We start from the raw sequence: 14,884 nt of genomic DNA on the forward strand, positions 1-14,884 counted from the left end.
GGCCGTGAAGTCGGCCCGCCAGATTCAAGCCTGCTTTGAGCACTCTAATTTGTTCAAAGTAAACGTGTCGGCCCGCCGACGGCACTCGGTGAAGAGCACCGCGCAGCAAGATTGGAGTAGGCGGCCGCCGTCGTCGAACACCGACGGCTGCGTGGCGCGTGGCTGCGCGGCGCGCCGGAAGCACGAGACACGTGTCCGCCTGCCGACAATACGTCCAGCCGACGTGCCGGTAACTAACACCCCGAGACGGCTGACGAGCGCGACGGCGACCGCGCCGACGGGACACGTGGTCCCGCGACACGGCCGGCAGCGACACGACGGACCGCCAGGGTGGTCCGGCACCGTCCAGACACAGATCCGACTACGAGCTTTTTAACCGCAACAACTTTAATATACGCTATTGGAGCTGGAATTACCGCGGCTGCTGGCACCAGACTTGCCCTCCAATTGATCCTCGTTTAAAGGTTTTAAAGTGTTCTCATTCCGATTACGGGGCCTCGGATGAGTCCCATATCGTTATTTTTCGTCACTACCTCCCCGTTCCGGGAGTGGGTAATTTGCGCGCCTGCTGCCTTCCTTGGATGTGGTAGCCGTTTCTCAGGCTCCCTCTCCGGAATCGAACCCTGATTCCCCGTTACCCGTTACCACCATGGTAGGCATGAAACCTACCATCGACAGTTGATAAGGCAGACATTTGAAAGATGCGTCGCCGGTACGGAGACCGTGCGATCAGCTCGAAGTTATTCAGAGTCACCAGGTCTTTGCACGGGCCGCGATCGGGACGCGCACGAAGCGCGCCGCGACGGGCCGGTTTTGATCTAATAAAAGCGTTCCTCCCGCGAGCGACGCCCGAGGGCACCGCGACGGTCGGAACTCTGTCGGCATGTATTAGCTCTAGAATTACCACAGTTATCCAAGTAACTTGGGTACGATCTAAGGAACCACAACTGATTTAATGAGCCTTTCGCGGTTTCACCTTAATGCGGCTTGCACTGAGACATGCATGGCTTAATCTTTGAGACAAGCATATGACTACTGGCAGGATCAACCAGAGATCTCGGTTTTACAACAACTGCGGCCCGCGACGGCTCCGCGACGACGCCGCCGACCGCCGACATACGGCGACGGCGACGACGACGCGGACACTCGTCCCGGGACGCGTGCGTCCGAGCGCCGGTCCGCCCGTGGGCGAACCGACGCCGAGGAAGGTCGTATGACCGTGACGGTACATGGTCACGGCGCACGACCGACCGCGGTTCGTGTGGGATACGAGCGCGGACGGCCGCGAACGCGGGGGCGGTGGCGGTCGTGTGCGGTAGACCGAACACGCGGGGAACACGCCCGACGCGACGTGACCCATGCGTTGCCGAGAGTAGCGCGTACGCCGACCTTTTTGAGCGGACGGAAAATTACCGCGCTAGCCCATCTCGACAGGTTTATAATAGCCCCCAGCCGAGATCGTGGGGGAAGCCAGGACGTGACGCGAAGTCCGTCGTCCAAGGGCTTCGTCCCGGCAACCGCCGGCATGGCGACGATGGCCGGCCGTGGCGGGAATGTTCAGGCATCGGGAGCTGTAACTTGAGAAACGGTAACAGGAGTCGTCATCAATTTTGAAAAAACCATTTGCGTGTTAGAGGCCCACCGGTAGGAGGGCCTGCCACGCCGGTTGAGTTTTGCCACTCGGCGTGCGAGATGGGTCGGTCACCGAAACTCCGGCGGATACCATCTACGGATACTGGAGCTGACCATTCCGAAGACTGGCACAGACCTGGTACGCGGCGATAGAAACGTCGGCTCCAGCGTCGCCCGTGGCTTTGCTGTCGTATGTGATTAGCGATCAGACGTCGGCTGAATGCCGACGACCAAGCCGCTCACAAATTTACAAAATCTCGAGTTTCAAAATATGCGACGGCGGTATGCACGCGTAGTGGTACACCCAACTTGAATGAATATCGGCATATCGCCATCGACGTGCGTAGCGGTTAGGGGAAAATCAAATATTGGTCAATCACGGGGCGTAGTGGTACGGCAGCGGATAATGTGATAGGGACGTACGGGTAGAATATTTTCGCACTGGATAGCTTAAGTCCGCGGACCGTGCTCGCCGTATGCCCACATCAACTTTCCACGGTAAACGATCACATGTCATGTTTTTCTGATCATATGGTATATTTATCATTATATTGAGATCCTTTTATTGTTTATGTTTGAGTTTATGAGTATTCACATTATATTTCCATAATTAATTAGCATTATATTCATTTTGGAGTATAAAGTCAAAATCTCTTACTTTTCCTTTGTAGTAAATTTGAACTCCATAGTAAACGTCAGTGCCATTGGGCTTGTTGATTATTTTTCCTGGAGTTGGATTCCTTTCGTACAAACATAATATTGTAAAGAGATAAAAAATTAGGAGTGTGTGGTATTGGGGAAATAACATTACGAGTTAACTTTCAAAACTGAAATAAATTTATTCTTAAGTTACTTTTTTTATTTAGTCAACTTGCGTAAGTTGTTAAAAAAGTAATCTCATTATAATTAAAGTAAGATTTCATTATTCTTTTCAAAAATATCACTGGAGCTTAATAATTAATAATTTTGCTGTCAATACATTAACTAAGCACTGAATACAATGCCCGGACAATGTTAACTTATTCCAACTTTGCCCTCGAAAAACGGGCATTGTACACAGTAACCGGGCACTGGACGCAATGCCCAATTTTCTACTTTGTCCGTAACATATATATTATATAATAATATACGATAACATGTGGTTATAAAATAATAATTATTTGATACTGTCATTCCATCGTCGTTACCCTTATCGCCATCATTAAAACTCATTAAAAAAAATGAACTGTAATTTTATTAACTCTTATATAACAATATAATAATATCTTATACAATATATATTGCACGTCTAACGGGTTTTCCCACTAGCTACCTCAGACCTCTAGAATTGTAGCTTTTTTTCTATTTTTAATATTTTGATAAAAGCACAGCACAGCACTTTCGTGGAACCCTCAAGTGATCTTCGTGGAACCCTAGGGTTCCGCGGAACACAGGTTAAGAAACACTGTTTTATACTATTGTATTAATCTTATCTATCTATTATTTCAAACCATAATATAAGTATTCTGTTCCTCTAGTTGACTATCTTTAAGTACCTCTATAGTCGTATAGGTACTTACACACCTTAGTAGGTACCTAAAAACAATTCGGGGTGCATAAACAATAAAATAAAATAAAACAATCCTAGTATCAAAAATGTTCAAACGTCATATTATGAAAATGAAACGATTTAGGTATTATATTAATTTAAGTAAAAAATTGTATAAGTATCTATTATTATTTATATAACCATTAACCACCCACCAGTCAAACCTCATAATTTACCAAAATACATTTAAAAAAGCGGCCAAGTACGAGTCGGACTCGAACATGAAGGGCCCCATAGCAGCAAGTAACATAAATAATAAGTCGTTTCGTTCGGCGGGCACGAACTTTGGCCCCACCATCAGGTCCAGCAGAAGTCTTATCTAATATTATGTGGCGATGCAGTGCACGTATCACCACTTTGCTTCCACTCCACTCGTTACCATCCGCTGCGCGGTACCAATTATTTTATATTCGTGATTTATTTTATTTATGCAACTTCCGTGATTTTTATATTTATATTCTTTTGTAACTCGATCTCGCGTCTCCCATTGGCGACGTCACGTCTCCCGACGCACCGACCAGCCGAATAGCGATACGACCTCGTACGGTCATCGCAGCGACCTCCGCTCGTCTCGCCTCCGGACCCATGTCCCGACGGCGACCCGTCTCCGCGACGTGCCTAACGCTCCCTCGATCGCGTGTGCATCGAGCACCCACGATTCCGTCGACACGACCGACCGCGCGACCATTCTAATATGTACCTACTTACTCTCGTACTGCGTACGACCTACGTGCATGTTATGTTGCTCACACAAAAACGATCTCGACGCAACGCGTCACAATAATTCGATGTTAATTTATTCACTACCTGTGTACCTAAAACCTTCTGCAACGGAGTCAGACAGCAAGCGTATGTTGGTAAGTGCGGTTGCTAACGCAGCAGCAACAACATGATCTTCACGCCACCGGTAACCGCACTTGTACCACAATTATAATAATATTACTGGCTCGGATAAGTGATAAGTGCATTCGGGAACATACCCCCCGCGCGCTCCGCGTCCAGTACCGATCAATCCACGCCCCGCACGAATAATAATTATTATTTACTTATTTACTTATTTATTTACTAAAAAAAAACTACTTACTAGATCTCGTTCAAACTAATTTTCGGTGGAAGTTTGCATGGTAATGTACACCATATATTTTTTTAGTTTTATCATCAAAAACAGATTTTGTGTAAAAATTCCCGTTTTTTCTTATTTTTCTTTTACTTTCACGGCGCTTTTGAAAATTACTTGGAAATTTTTTCTTTTGACCCCCAAAGTACCGACTAGATTCACTTTCTTATCAGAAAAGATACTGTTGAAGAAAATTTAAGTTATTTTACTGTCCTAAAAGGTGATGACAGACGCAACAAAACCACACAACATTGTAAAATCAATACCTACATTCATTATTCGGCTCAGAATCTAAGACTTTGTATTATTTCATTTTATATAATTTATTCAGACTCGAGTCGAATAAGATATAAGGATATAATAAAGATATAAATATGGTTACATTATTATTTCATTTTACAATTTATATACATACATTTTTTTCACTCCTTTGTACATAATATAATATATATATTATTATTATTGACCCAATTTCATCAAATACATAGTGTACCATCCAATGGACACAGATTCCGTGGATAACTTATACTAATTTTTAAAAAGGTATAACTTACTAGATAGGTAGTATTAGGTACGTAGTATACCTACTAATTATTTGTATTTTAATTGAAGCCGGATATAACCTTTTTTTCAAATTATTTTTTAAAACATGTTCAACGTTTATAATATTATAATTTTAAAGCTGTAATTATTGTATGTTAAAAATGACAAACTGGCTAATATTTTTTTTTACTTAACTAATAACTAATAAGTAATAACGTTATATAATTATATAAAAAATAATTGTTTTGAATTTTATAGATTGTATTAATTTATATATAAAACAAAAAGAATCAAAATATTTTTAAAATATTATCATTTATGGAAAATGCTAATATAAATATTTGGTGAATATTTAAAGGTCTACGTTTATTAATTTTTTAGTTAATGCTTGGTACAAACCACATAAGAAAAAAAAAATACTTGTTTCAGGAGAAATTTAAAGTTTGAAAAATGTTGTCAAATCGTGAAGGAATTAATGAGTTACTAATTTATGTGGTTATATATGATATACTTGTGTGACTAATTATGTAATATGTATCTGTATGGTATAACATTATCTTGCTTCTAAATATTTTAAATCAAATTAAATAAAGATATTAAAAATATATGTTTACATACTATGTATATTATATTGTACTACTGAAAATATTTAATTATATTATCAAGTGGCTTTAAAAACAGAACTTGGCTTAGATGATTTTTATTTTTTTAAACATTTATATTTAAAAAGTTGAACAAGTAGGTACGGCTCAGGGGCGGACCCAGGGGGGGTTTGGGAGGTCAGCTGACCCCCAGTTTTTTTCCCAGTTGAATCTGGCCCCTCGAAATGGCAAACTACATAAACATTTTTTTATTTGAAAACATTTTGTACTGTGGCGGATTCAGGGGAGGGACACGTGTAAATTTTTTATCGAAAATTGTTTTATGCAACTACGAGTTGATACTAGTTCATATAAGTGAAAAATTCAGTTGATAAGAATAATACTACCAACTATTAATTATTATTTATTATAATCATTATTGCTTAAAAATGATAGTATGTATATTTATTTATAGTATTATTAATTCAAATTTAAATTATACAATTTATATGTGCCCCCCCCCCCCTATCAAAATATCGAAGATCTGCCCCTGATTATGTACAATGATTAATAATAAAATAATATTAAATAATAATAATATTTATCAAATTTACACAGGCTAGAAGTGTTTGTATTCGATTACAAATTTACACAAGGGTGAAAGCAGGGAGGAGTTTAACCCCCCCCCCCCCCAAGTAGCGGGTACGAAAAATAAATTATCTGACCTACAAATGTATTACTGATAATATTTCAAAAAAATTAAAATAAATTGAATTGAATTGACACATTTTAATCTATAATATGTAATATGTATATGTATATGGTATAAGTGCCTAAAATAAATAGTAAAAGTGTAATACAGTATGAATAATATGAAATTTATGATTACCTACTTTAAATTTGTTCAACCCCCCCCCCCCCCAAAAAAAAAAAAGTATAAGTATATTATGATGTAGGGGTATATACAGCTATGAAGACTAATTATTGAAGTAAAATAGCACGTACGAAATCCTGCTTAATCTTATTAACTTATAATGTACCTATATTTGAAAAACACGAGTGTAAAAATATGTTAGATAATTGATATATTATATAAGATTTTATGAAGTTGACATAGATGAAATTGATTTAGAGGTGAAATACCAATCATTATGTCTAGTTTACCAACAAGCGTATGAAAAATTATTGAAACTATAGTAACTTGACCTTTAAAATTAAATTAAGTATTGAAGTTCATGATATCACGAGACATGGTTTCTTTAAAATTGTATACAATTGTTTATACACTTGCAGTCAGCAGTTAGCCGTCTAAAACTTCTCAAAACATGACTTCGCTCAACTATAACTGAAGACTGGGTATCAAATTTGGCCATATTGAGCATAGAAAATAAGCATAGGCGCAAATAGGGAATTTTGATGGGAGGAGGCTTCAGTCCTACCATTTTTTAACTAACAATTATAAGTTGAGGCTTTGTGCCTTTGTCCCCATACCTTTAAATGAATCAAAATAATCATTGGATTATTATTTTTAGTTATAATTACTAACAGCTGTAATGTTGCAAGATAAAAGCTTAATTAAGTTTAAAAAATCACAATTATATAAAATAATAAATGTACACAGTTTTATTTTGAGTTTTTACAAAATTATTTAAGACCGATTCCATATCAATATTTATGTATTTTTCTATACTAAGTAAACCCAAACTACTAAAACAAAATTGATATCTATTGTCTACAGACTACATTATCGTGCTAAACACAAACATAAAACTAAAACTATAAATATTATTTATCTCCAATAATAGTAATAGTTTATCGTTTATATGTAATAGCCGACACGTCACAGCTTCGCCCGTGATTGGTTGTTTATTTTGCCTCCGGACGTATATAATTTTTTATTCAACTTGTATCGTTTAATGTGATCGGCAAGTAAATATAAAAAATGGTTAATGAAAACGTATTGAAATGCTTCTAGCGGTAATAATGATAGGTTAGATAATATATAGGCTAAATATATTTTTATCAAAAATAGCTGATCCCGTGCACTTCGTTGCCCGTTAAATGTAGGTAGTAGGTACCAACTCTATATGACTCAAACTTTGTTCAATTCGTTATTTAATAATCGATGTATGGTGTTCAAAACTTACCTTAACTTTTCCGTGGCCCAGAATAAAAATTCTGGTTCGCAACAGTATATTATCAGGTAGGCAATCTACCTGCGGTATATCACGGACCCCGTGCTGTTTGTACGTAAGTATATGATTTAACTCTAAAGTATCAAAGTTATACTAAGTTTGTCGTTTTTACTTAATTCCACCTACGGTGGATTAATATAATCAATTAATACAAAATCCTAACCTAACCTAACCGTACTAAAATCCAATGAAAAAAAAAACAAAATTTAGCCCTTATTAAATTAATCTATCTTCTTTCCAGAGATTTAATCTACACACAAACATTCATACCAAGCTGAGCCCGTGCACTCCGTTGTCAGTAAAAAATTGCAACTTAAAAAAATTATGATTGTTCAACTGTTTTTGGGTGTAACTTGCTGCAATGTTCAATAATTTGATTTGGTGCTAGCTTGTACCTGATCTGCCCAAATAACCAATGGAAACCAATAATAAATAAATACTAATTTCTACTGTAGACTGTAACCAAGTGCAACTATTTAAAAAATAAATAAAAATAAAATTTCCAATTTCCATCGTGAGCCTCAAGATCCCTGTTTGAGCACCAATTTAAAATGCAAATTTCGACAAATCCTTTCTTAGCGGATGCCTACGCCATAATAGCTATCTGTATGCCAAATTTCAGTCCAACTCGTCCAATGGTTTGAGCTGTGCGTTGATAGATCAGTCAATCAGCTTACTGTTTTATATATACAGATTATGTATACACTGTACAAAACGATCAAAATCTCTGAACATAAATATTTTTATAAATATAAATAAATTAAATATTTTTATAAAATATGAGTATACCCTTGGTTTTTTTAAAGTATTTTTTTTAAAATTTATTTTTTTGTATAATGCACCTACTACGACGTATTAAAATTTTTTTTTTACAAAAATTACATTAATATTTAATACGATAATAAATCCGGGGGGGGGGGGGCTAAATTCACATTAGGGCCCCACCCTATTTATGCCTAAGAAAATAACATAGCTCAAATCATTGATTTAGATAACGTAATTAGTACATTTGCACTAATGAAAAAGCACAGAAAATTATCGTAATGTTCTAGTTCCTTACTATTATTTTCATGTAGGTAGGTATTATAAAATGTAAATTTTATAATTGAATTTTTTTTTACTTTTGTATTGTATTAGAATTTAGAACCACCTTCTATACCTGTTGTGAAAATGAAATCAGTTATTGAAAACTAAAATAAAATAAATATACTTCAAATAATATACGTATAAATTTGAATGCAACAAATAAAAATAACAGTTAATTAAATATAGCTTTTATACTAAAGCTTGTATAGGTAAATTTTACATTTTACTTAAAAATTTGTTACGAATCATGTAATATAGTTATATTGAATGTTGGTATCAAAATGTGATGTAAATAACTAATAAGGTAAATCGCGAGCGCATTGGGTGGCTTTGTCATACATTTGTAAAAATAATCAAACTTAATTGTTAAAAATTTACAATATCCCATGGCTATAAATAGCATGACTTTCCGGTGAGCTCTTTATTTTTGATAGAGGTAGAAAAACTTGTTGGTAACCTTCTATTAAAACTTCTAATATTAGCTATGAAAAGAAAAACTTTTATGAATTTCTAACTAAAAAATAATTTACAAAATTTGAAAATATTATCATAGCTAAAAATAGCTCAAACAGAGTCAAAATCGTTTGAAAATTTTATCATTTACGGAAAATGATAATATAAATACAGTAAAACTCCCGTTAACGGTCACCTCTATAGAACGGTCACCTCTAAGTAACAGTCAATATTTTGGTCCCGTCGAGTGTATCCTAGTGTTATTCTACCTCTGTAGGACGGGCACCTCTAAATAGCGGTCATTATTTACAGTCCCTTCAGTGACCGTTATATGGAAGTTCTACAGTATTTAGTTTACTTTTCGAGAGTCTACGGTTATTATCGTAATGGAAATACAACAAAATATCATAAAAATAATAAATTTAAAAGTTCATAAAAAATTAATAATTCATTTTTTTTTTTATAGGTAGAAGAACTTATATGAAATCTTCCATCAAAATTTTTAACATTTTAAAAATTTGTAATAGATATAAATCACTCAAAAGAAGTCAAAATGGTTTTGAATTATTACCATGTATAGAAAATAGTAATAAGTATTAACATTCGGTTAACAATTTTATTAAGATTTTATTTAATTTTTTAAGGATTTATTCGTTAATGAGTTAGAACAAAATAACAAAAATTTACAGATAAAAATCCAATTTCATTAAAAATTATAAATTCAAACGCTCATAAAAAATTAATATACTTACCGGTAAAATTTTAATTTGTTTATAGTGGGAACATTTTTGGGGAGACTTCTATCAACATTTCTAATATTAGCTATGAAAAAAAATCTTTTATGAACTTAATCTTTTCTAACTGAAAAATGGTTTCAATATTTGAACTTTGAATGCATATAAAAAATAATCGTGCCTATGTATTTCTGATATTTTTGAGCTTACATTAATGAAACTATAAGGAACTTTGACTTGTATTACATTTTCAAGCTATTTTACAAAGAGAAAAATTTTATCGATAGTAATTTTAAAAGAATTTACAAATTTCTAAACATTTCTCAAGGCTTAAATATTTCAAAATTGTTACCATTCATGGAAAATTATTATATAAATATTTGGTAAAATTTTAAAGTTCTGTGGTTTTCATTTTTTGAGTTATAAAATATTGCTGATAAACAGAAAACAATTTAAAAAAAAAAGACATTATTGTAAAATCAATACATTCTATCGCTCCCCTCAGAATCTAAAATAGTATATATTATTATCATAAGCAGACATGGGATAGTTGTACCAAACGCTAATTTAATTACATGAAAGTACTACTAAAATAATTAGAGATAACTAATCAATATACGGTATTGTACCAAAACAAATCTAAATCTTTTCTGCATTTCACACCGTATTGAGTCAAAAATTATCGTTTTATTGTGACTTAAACTGTTTGTACCGAATTACCGAACATCAAAGATATTATATTATATATTATGTAGTAGTAATAATAAGTCGAGGAAAAATGTCAATCCGGTTAGGTAGGTATCAACTATCAACGAGTATAAATGTATAATGTTATGTTATTTAATAATAATTTTATTTATTATAAGGTATTCATATTTACAAAGAAAGTTAATTACATATTTAAATATTATGTTTCTTATGTTGAAATAAAAAAAATTATCTGATATTATATTATAATGATAATGAAATATGCGAGGTGGTTGGTAATTTAAAAAAAAACCTTCTAAACGAAATTTAATAATAATAATAATAATAATAATAAAATAATTAATATTGTTGTTTGAACTCTGCAGTGTCTCGACAATTTCAACATTACACTTAACTACAGCGTGTATTATTTTTTTATTATGTCAAGTGCACTCGCTGCTACTTACCTTTGACCTTTCATCAGTACCCTATTCACAGAGTACACTCCCGCGAGTGCAAGGTTTATGCACGCCACCCGTGGATTATTTGTATTACGTATCTACAGGCACTTTGGGCACTTTGTACAAAACCTTTCATAATATTATAACAATTAACATTTAGTCATTATTGACTGCCAATCGTTAATATAAGCCGAAGAATTTTGAATGTTATAAACGAAATAGACACAGAATTCATAAAATGATTTTTAAGTAAGTACTTAGGTAGGTACCTACTGCATAATAGGCATATGCAGTTCGATTACCGCAACACGGAAGTAAAAACTGTACCGATATTTTACCTACCATACAATTAACCGCTGTTTTTGAAAATGGTTTCAAACCTCAGGATAAATCAAATATCAAACAATAGCCGAATAGGGTGCCGATTTCAATGAAATCGGTTTAATTATAGTATATTTTATACCTACCGAATTGTATTTACGAATTTCTGAAGCTTTACTTTGAGATTATAATATAGTTTAATTAATTTGAACACAATGTAACTATGCTTGATTGCTTTCGTCTAATATTGCGTATTTTGTGTTTGCATACAATAACAATGCATAACTATTTGTTTATCGGAAACCCACAAGTCAAGTTTCTACAAATAACGTCAAGGACAGTATTTTGACATCAAACGAACATCTAAATCATTAATATAAAGGCGCATAAAACGAAAACGTGTAAGTGTAAAATATGCTTATATATATATATATATACATGTTCTTTGATTTCCCTCCGGATAAATTCAAAGTGTAGACGTACAAAATTGAAAACACGTCATGATAAAATAAAGGTAATAATAGCCATAACAGTGGTGTATCTCTCTTGGCACTAACATTTCATATTATAATCTATATATATATATATATCAAATGTTTCCTGGTGAAACTCTATAAACTCTAAATCTGCTGTATCGCTTTCAATAATAGTTATATCAAAGACTCATATAGTCATATAGTGTGTTCAACCTCATAATATAGCTTGCTACAGGTTGACTCACACATGAATATATTTTTTGTTTCTTTAATGTTTACCATTGGTTACTGACTATAATATATTCCTATTATAATGAATTAAATAAAATGTTGAACATAGACAAAAATATTTACAAATATATTAAAACAAAAAATAAATCTTTAAATCAAATACCTATTTATGAACACAATATTACATTAATTACTTTTATGATTTGCTTTCTTAATTCTTGACATATTTGGATGCAAACATTGATTAAACATTTGATAAACTATTATCATAAAGACTAATACTTACTAACCTTTCCGATATTTGATTTACATCGGATTTTAAGGGTTCGTTGAATCTGTTTCCAGTTTTTTGTGTTTACATAAAAAATATGTCAAGGATTTTATTAATAAGTGAAAAATCATAAAATTAATAATTTAATATTGTTTTTGTATTTTATAATTTGTTATATTCAACTGAAACAAATCGAAAAACGATAGAAAGATAGATTGGTTTTAATCCGGGCAAAGTCGGTAATACAGCTAGTTTATAAATACAAATTATAATAATATTATGTTAATATTATAGGTAATATAAAAAATGCATATCCATGGAAATTCGGTACTCACGCTCCGGCTCAAGGATTGGACGCAACTGTTCGGAATGATGGGGAGCAAAGGAAGAAAACCCCGGGGCCCAAGTATGTATAAAGGGTCATTGTCTTCTTTGTACCTATATTATATATTATAATGGTCACTTACATTTTTTAATGTTTTTATTGTTTGAAACTCCACATTGTAAGATAAACTAAATGAAAAGAAAACTTACTATACTGCTATATTTTGTGTTCCGAAATCACCCACCAAATTGTTATTAGACCGTAAACGAGTCTAGGTTAGATGGCCATGGAAAAAATATCCAAGTACAAAAAAGTATCGATTTAAAAATGATTGCATAATGTATCGAAATAGCTTGAAGAAAATATGGCTAAATACAATTATAATTATAATAAGTACTAACATTTATCTATTTTAAAATGATATGCACTTTTTAACTCATATTCTAAAACACCATAATTAATAATATACATTAGTAATTAGTACCTATATATGCATAAATCTATGCTACACAAACAGGTAAGGAACTAATAGTAATATAAAATAAACTCAAACCAAACGTAAAATGTACATAAAAAATAATATTAATTCATTTTATTAGTCCATCTAAGTTTTTAAAACTGCCTCACAATTATTTATTAAATAAATTTGGTTTTATAAAACGCCAATGAATTAAAATCTAAATGTTATTTATGTTGAGATGTCCATGTGTTATGTGTAACTACTACCATCAAAATTCAAGACATTATTGGATTTTTATTTGTTATCGACAATAAACTTTAGCTAAACTTAATTTCAACATTATAGAACTTGAGAACTACAACAGTGGGATTAATTTGATTTCACGGAGTAATAATAAGGCACGACGTTTTTTTTATTTCGTTTCCTGGTGTGACGGTTTCCCAGGTCGTATTTCGTTTATTAAAAATTCTAAGATGTTATCTTAGATATTGGACCAGAGCTTCTTATAATAATCAACGTGGTAAAATAAACTCGTCTATAACAATGAAAAATTACAACTGTAGTCATTTTATTGTATCGCAATGCCACAAAATGCTGAAATCATATTATGTAGGTATAGCTATTAAATTATGCTTACCATCTATCTGATTAGATACACATTTTCAAATACCAACGTAAAATAATCTAATTATAATATAAATATTAATACATTTTTAAAACACATTGATGACATTGTTATTCATTTTAATAAAGGCTACTATTAAAAAAAAAATTGTAATAAATTGATATTCACTAATTTTTCTATTTTTTTCTTTCAGTCATTTTCGTGTTTGGACCTATTTTCCTCTAGCCATTTTTTCATAATATTTATAATTATTTATTTACAACATTTTATTATATTAAAAATAAAACCAATATTAATGTTGGAAAGCCATTTCATTATTTTTATAATAAAGTCGTCTCATCTCTTTTATTTTCTATTATCAAGTATAGGCATACTGCATAAATATGTTTTATATAATATACCTACCTAGTCATATATAACTGTATACGGCCTTTCTTAATTTCTGATAGTAACTATATTACCTATAGGCTATAACCATATAAACTATAGATTTATTTCAGTACATTTATATTCATTAACCGTACGTCCATACCACTGTGACCTTTTACCACTAACTTTTACATACAAAAGAAAAATTAGTTAAAAAGAAAGTTATCTAGCGTATTAAATTAAAATGTTCTTATGTTTCTTAAACCATTTTTTTATAATTTTATACGTACCTATTTAGGTATGTATATTTGCTTAGTATAGCTTATCCCGCGCACTTCGCGGACTCTAAAAAATTACAACTCTTAAAATGATTGTGTTTGTTCAACTTCTTTTGGGTGTAACTTGCTGCAGTAAGTGTAACTCAGCCACCCTGGTAGGCAATGTGTGAATATTCGATTTGATGCATGCTTGTTCCTTATCTGCCCGATTAACCAATAGTAACCAATAATATTATATTAATGTCAATAAATACTATTTTTACTAATTATTTCTCCTATAACCAATAGCAACCATTTATAAACAAACATTTCCCCATTGTAAATCTCAAAGTCCCTGTTTTTTCACCTCCCCTGGCTTCTATTGGTCGTAGCGTGATGCTATATAGCATATAGCCTTCCTTGATAAATGGATTATCCGATACAAAAATAATTTTTCAATTCGAACCAGTAG

The 14,884-nt window shown here is 33.1% G+C and overlaps 1 protein-coding gene across 2 annotated transcripts in view; it reads right to left on the reverse strand.

Moving 5' to 3' along the window:
- LOC100159991 (legumain) overlaps window positions 1-14,884 on the reverse strand; it is a 521,349-nt gene that overhangs the window by 68,492 nt on the left and 437,973 nt on the right. The gene's annotated exons all lie outside the window — the stretch shown is intronic.

The sequence above is a fragment of the Acyrthosiphon pisum genome, chromosome X (assembly GCF_005508785.2).
Source record: "Acyrthosiphon pisum isolate AL4f chromosome X, pea_aphid_22Mar2018_4r6ur, whole genome shotgun sequence".
In the NCBI taxonomy this organism is placed as follows: domain Eukaryota; kingdom Metazoa; phylum Arthropoda; class Insecta; order Hemiptera; family Aphididae; genus Acyrthosiphon; species Acyrthosiphon pisum.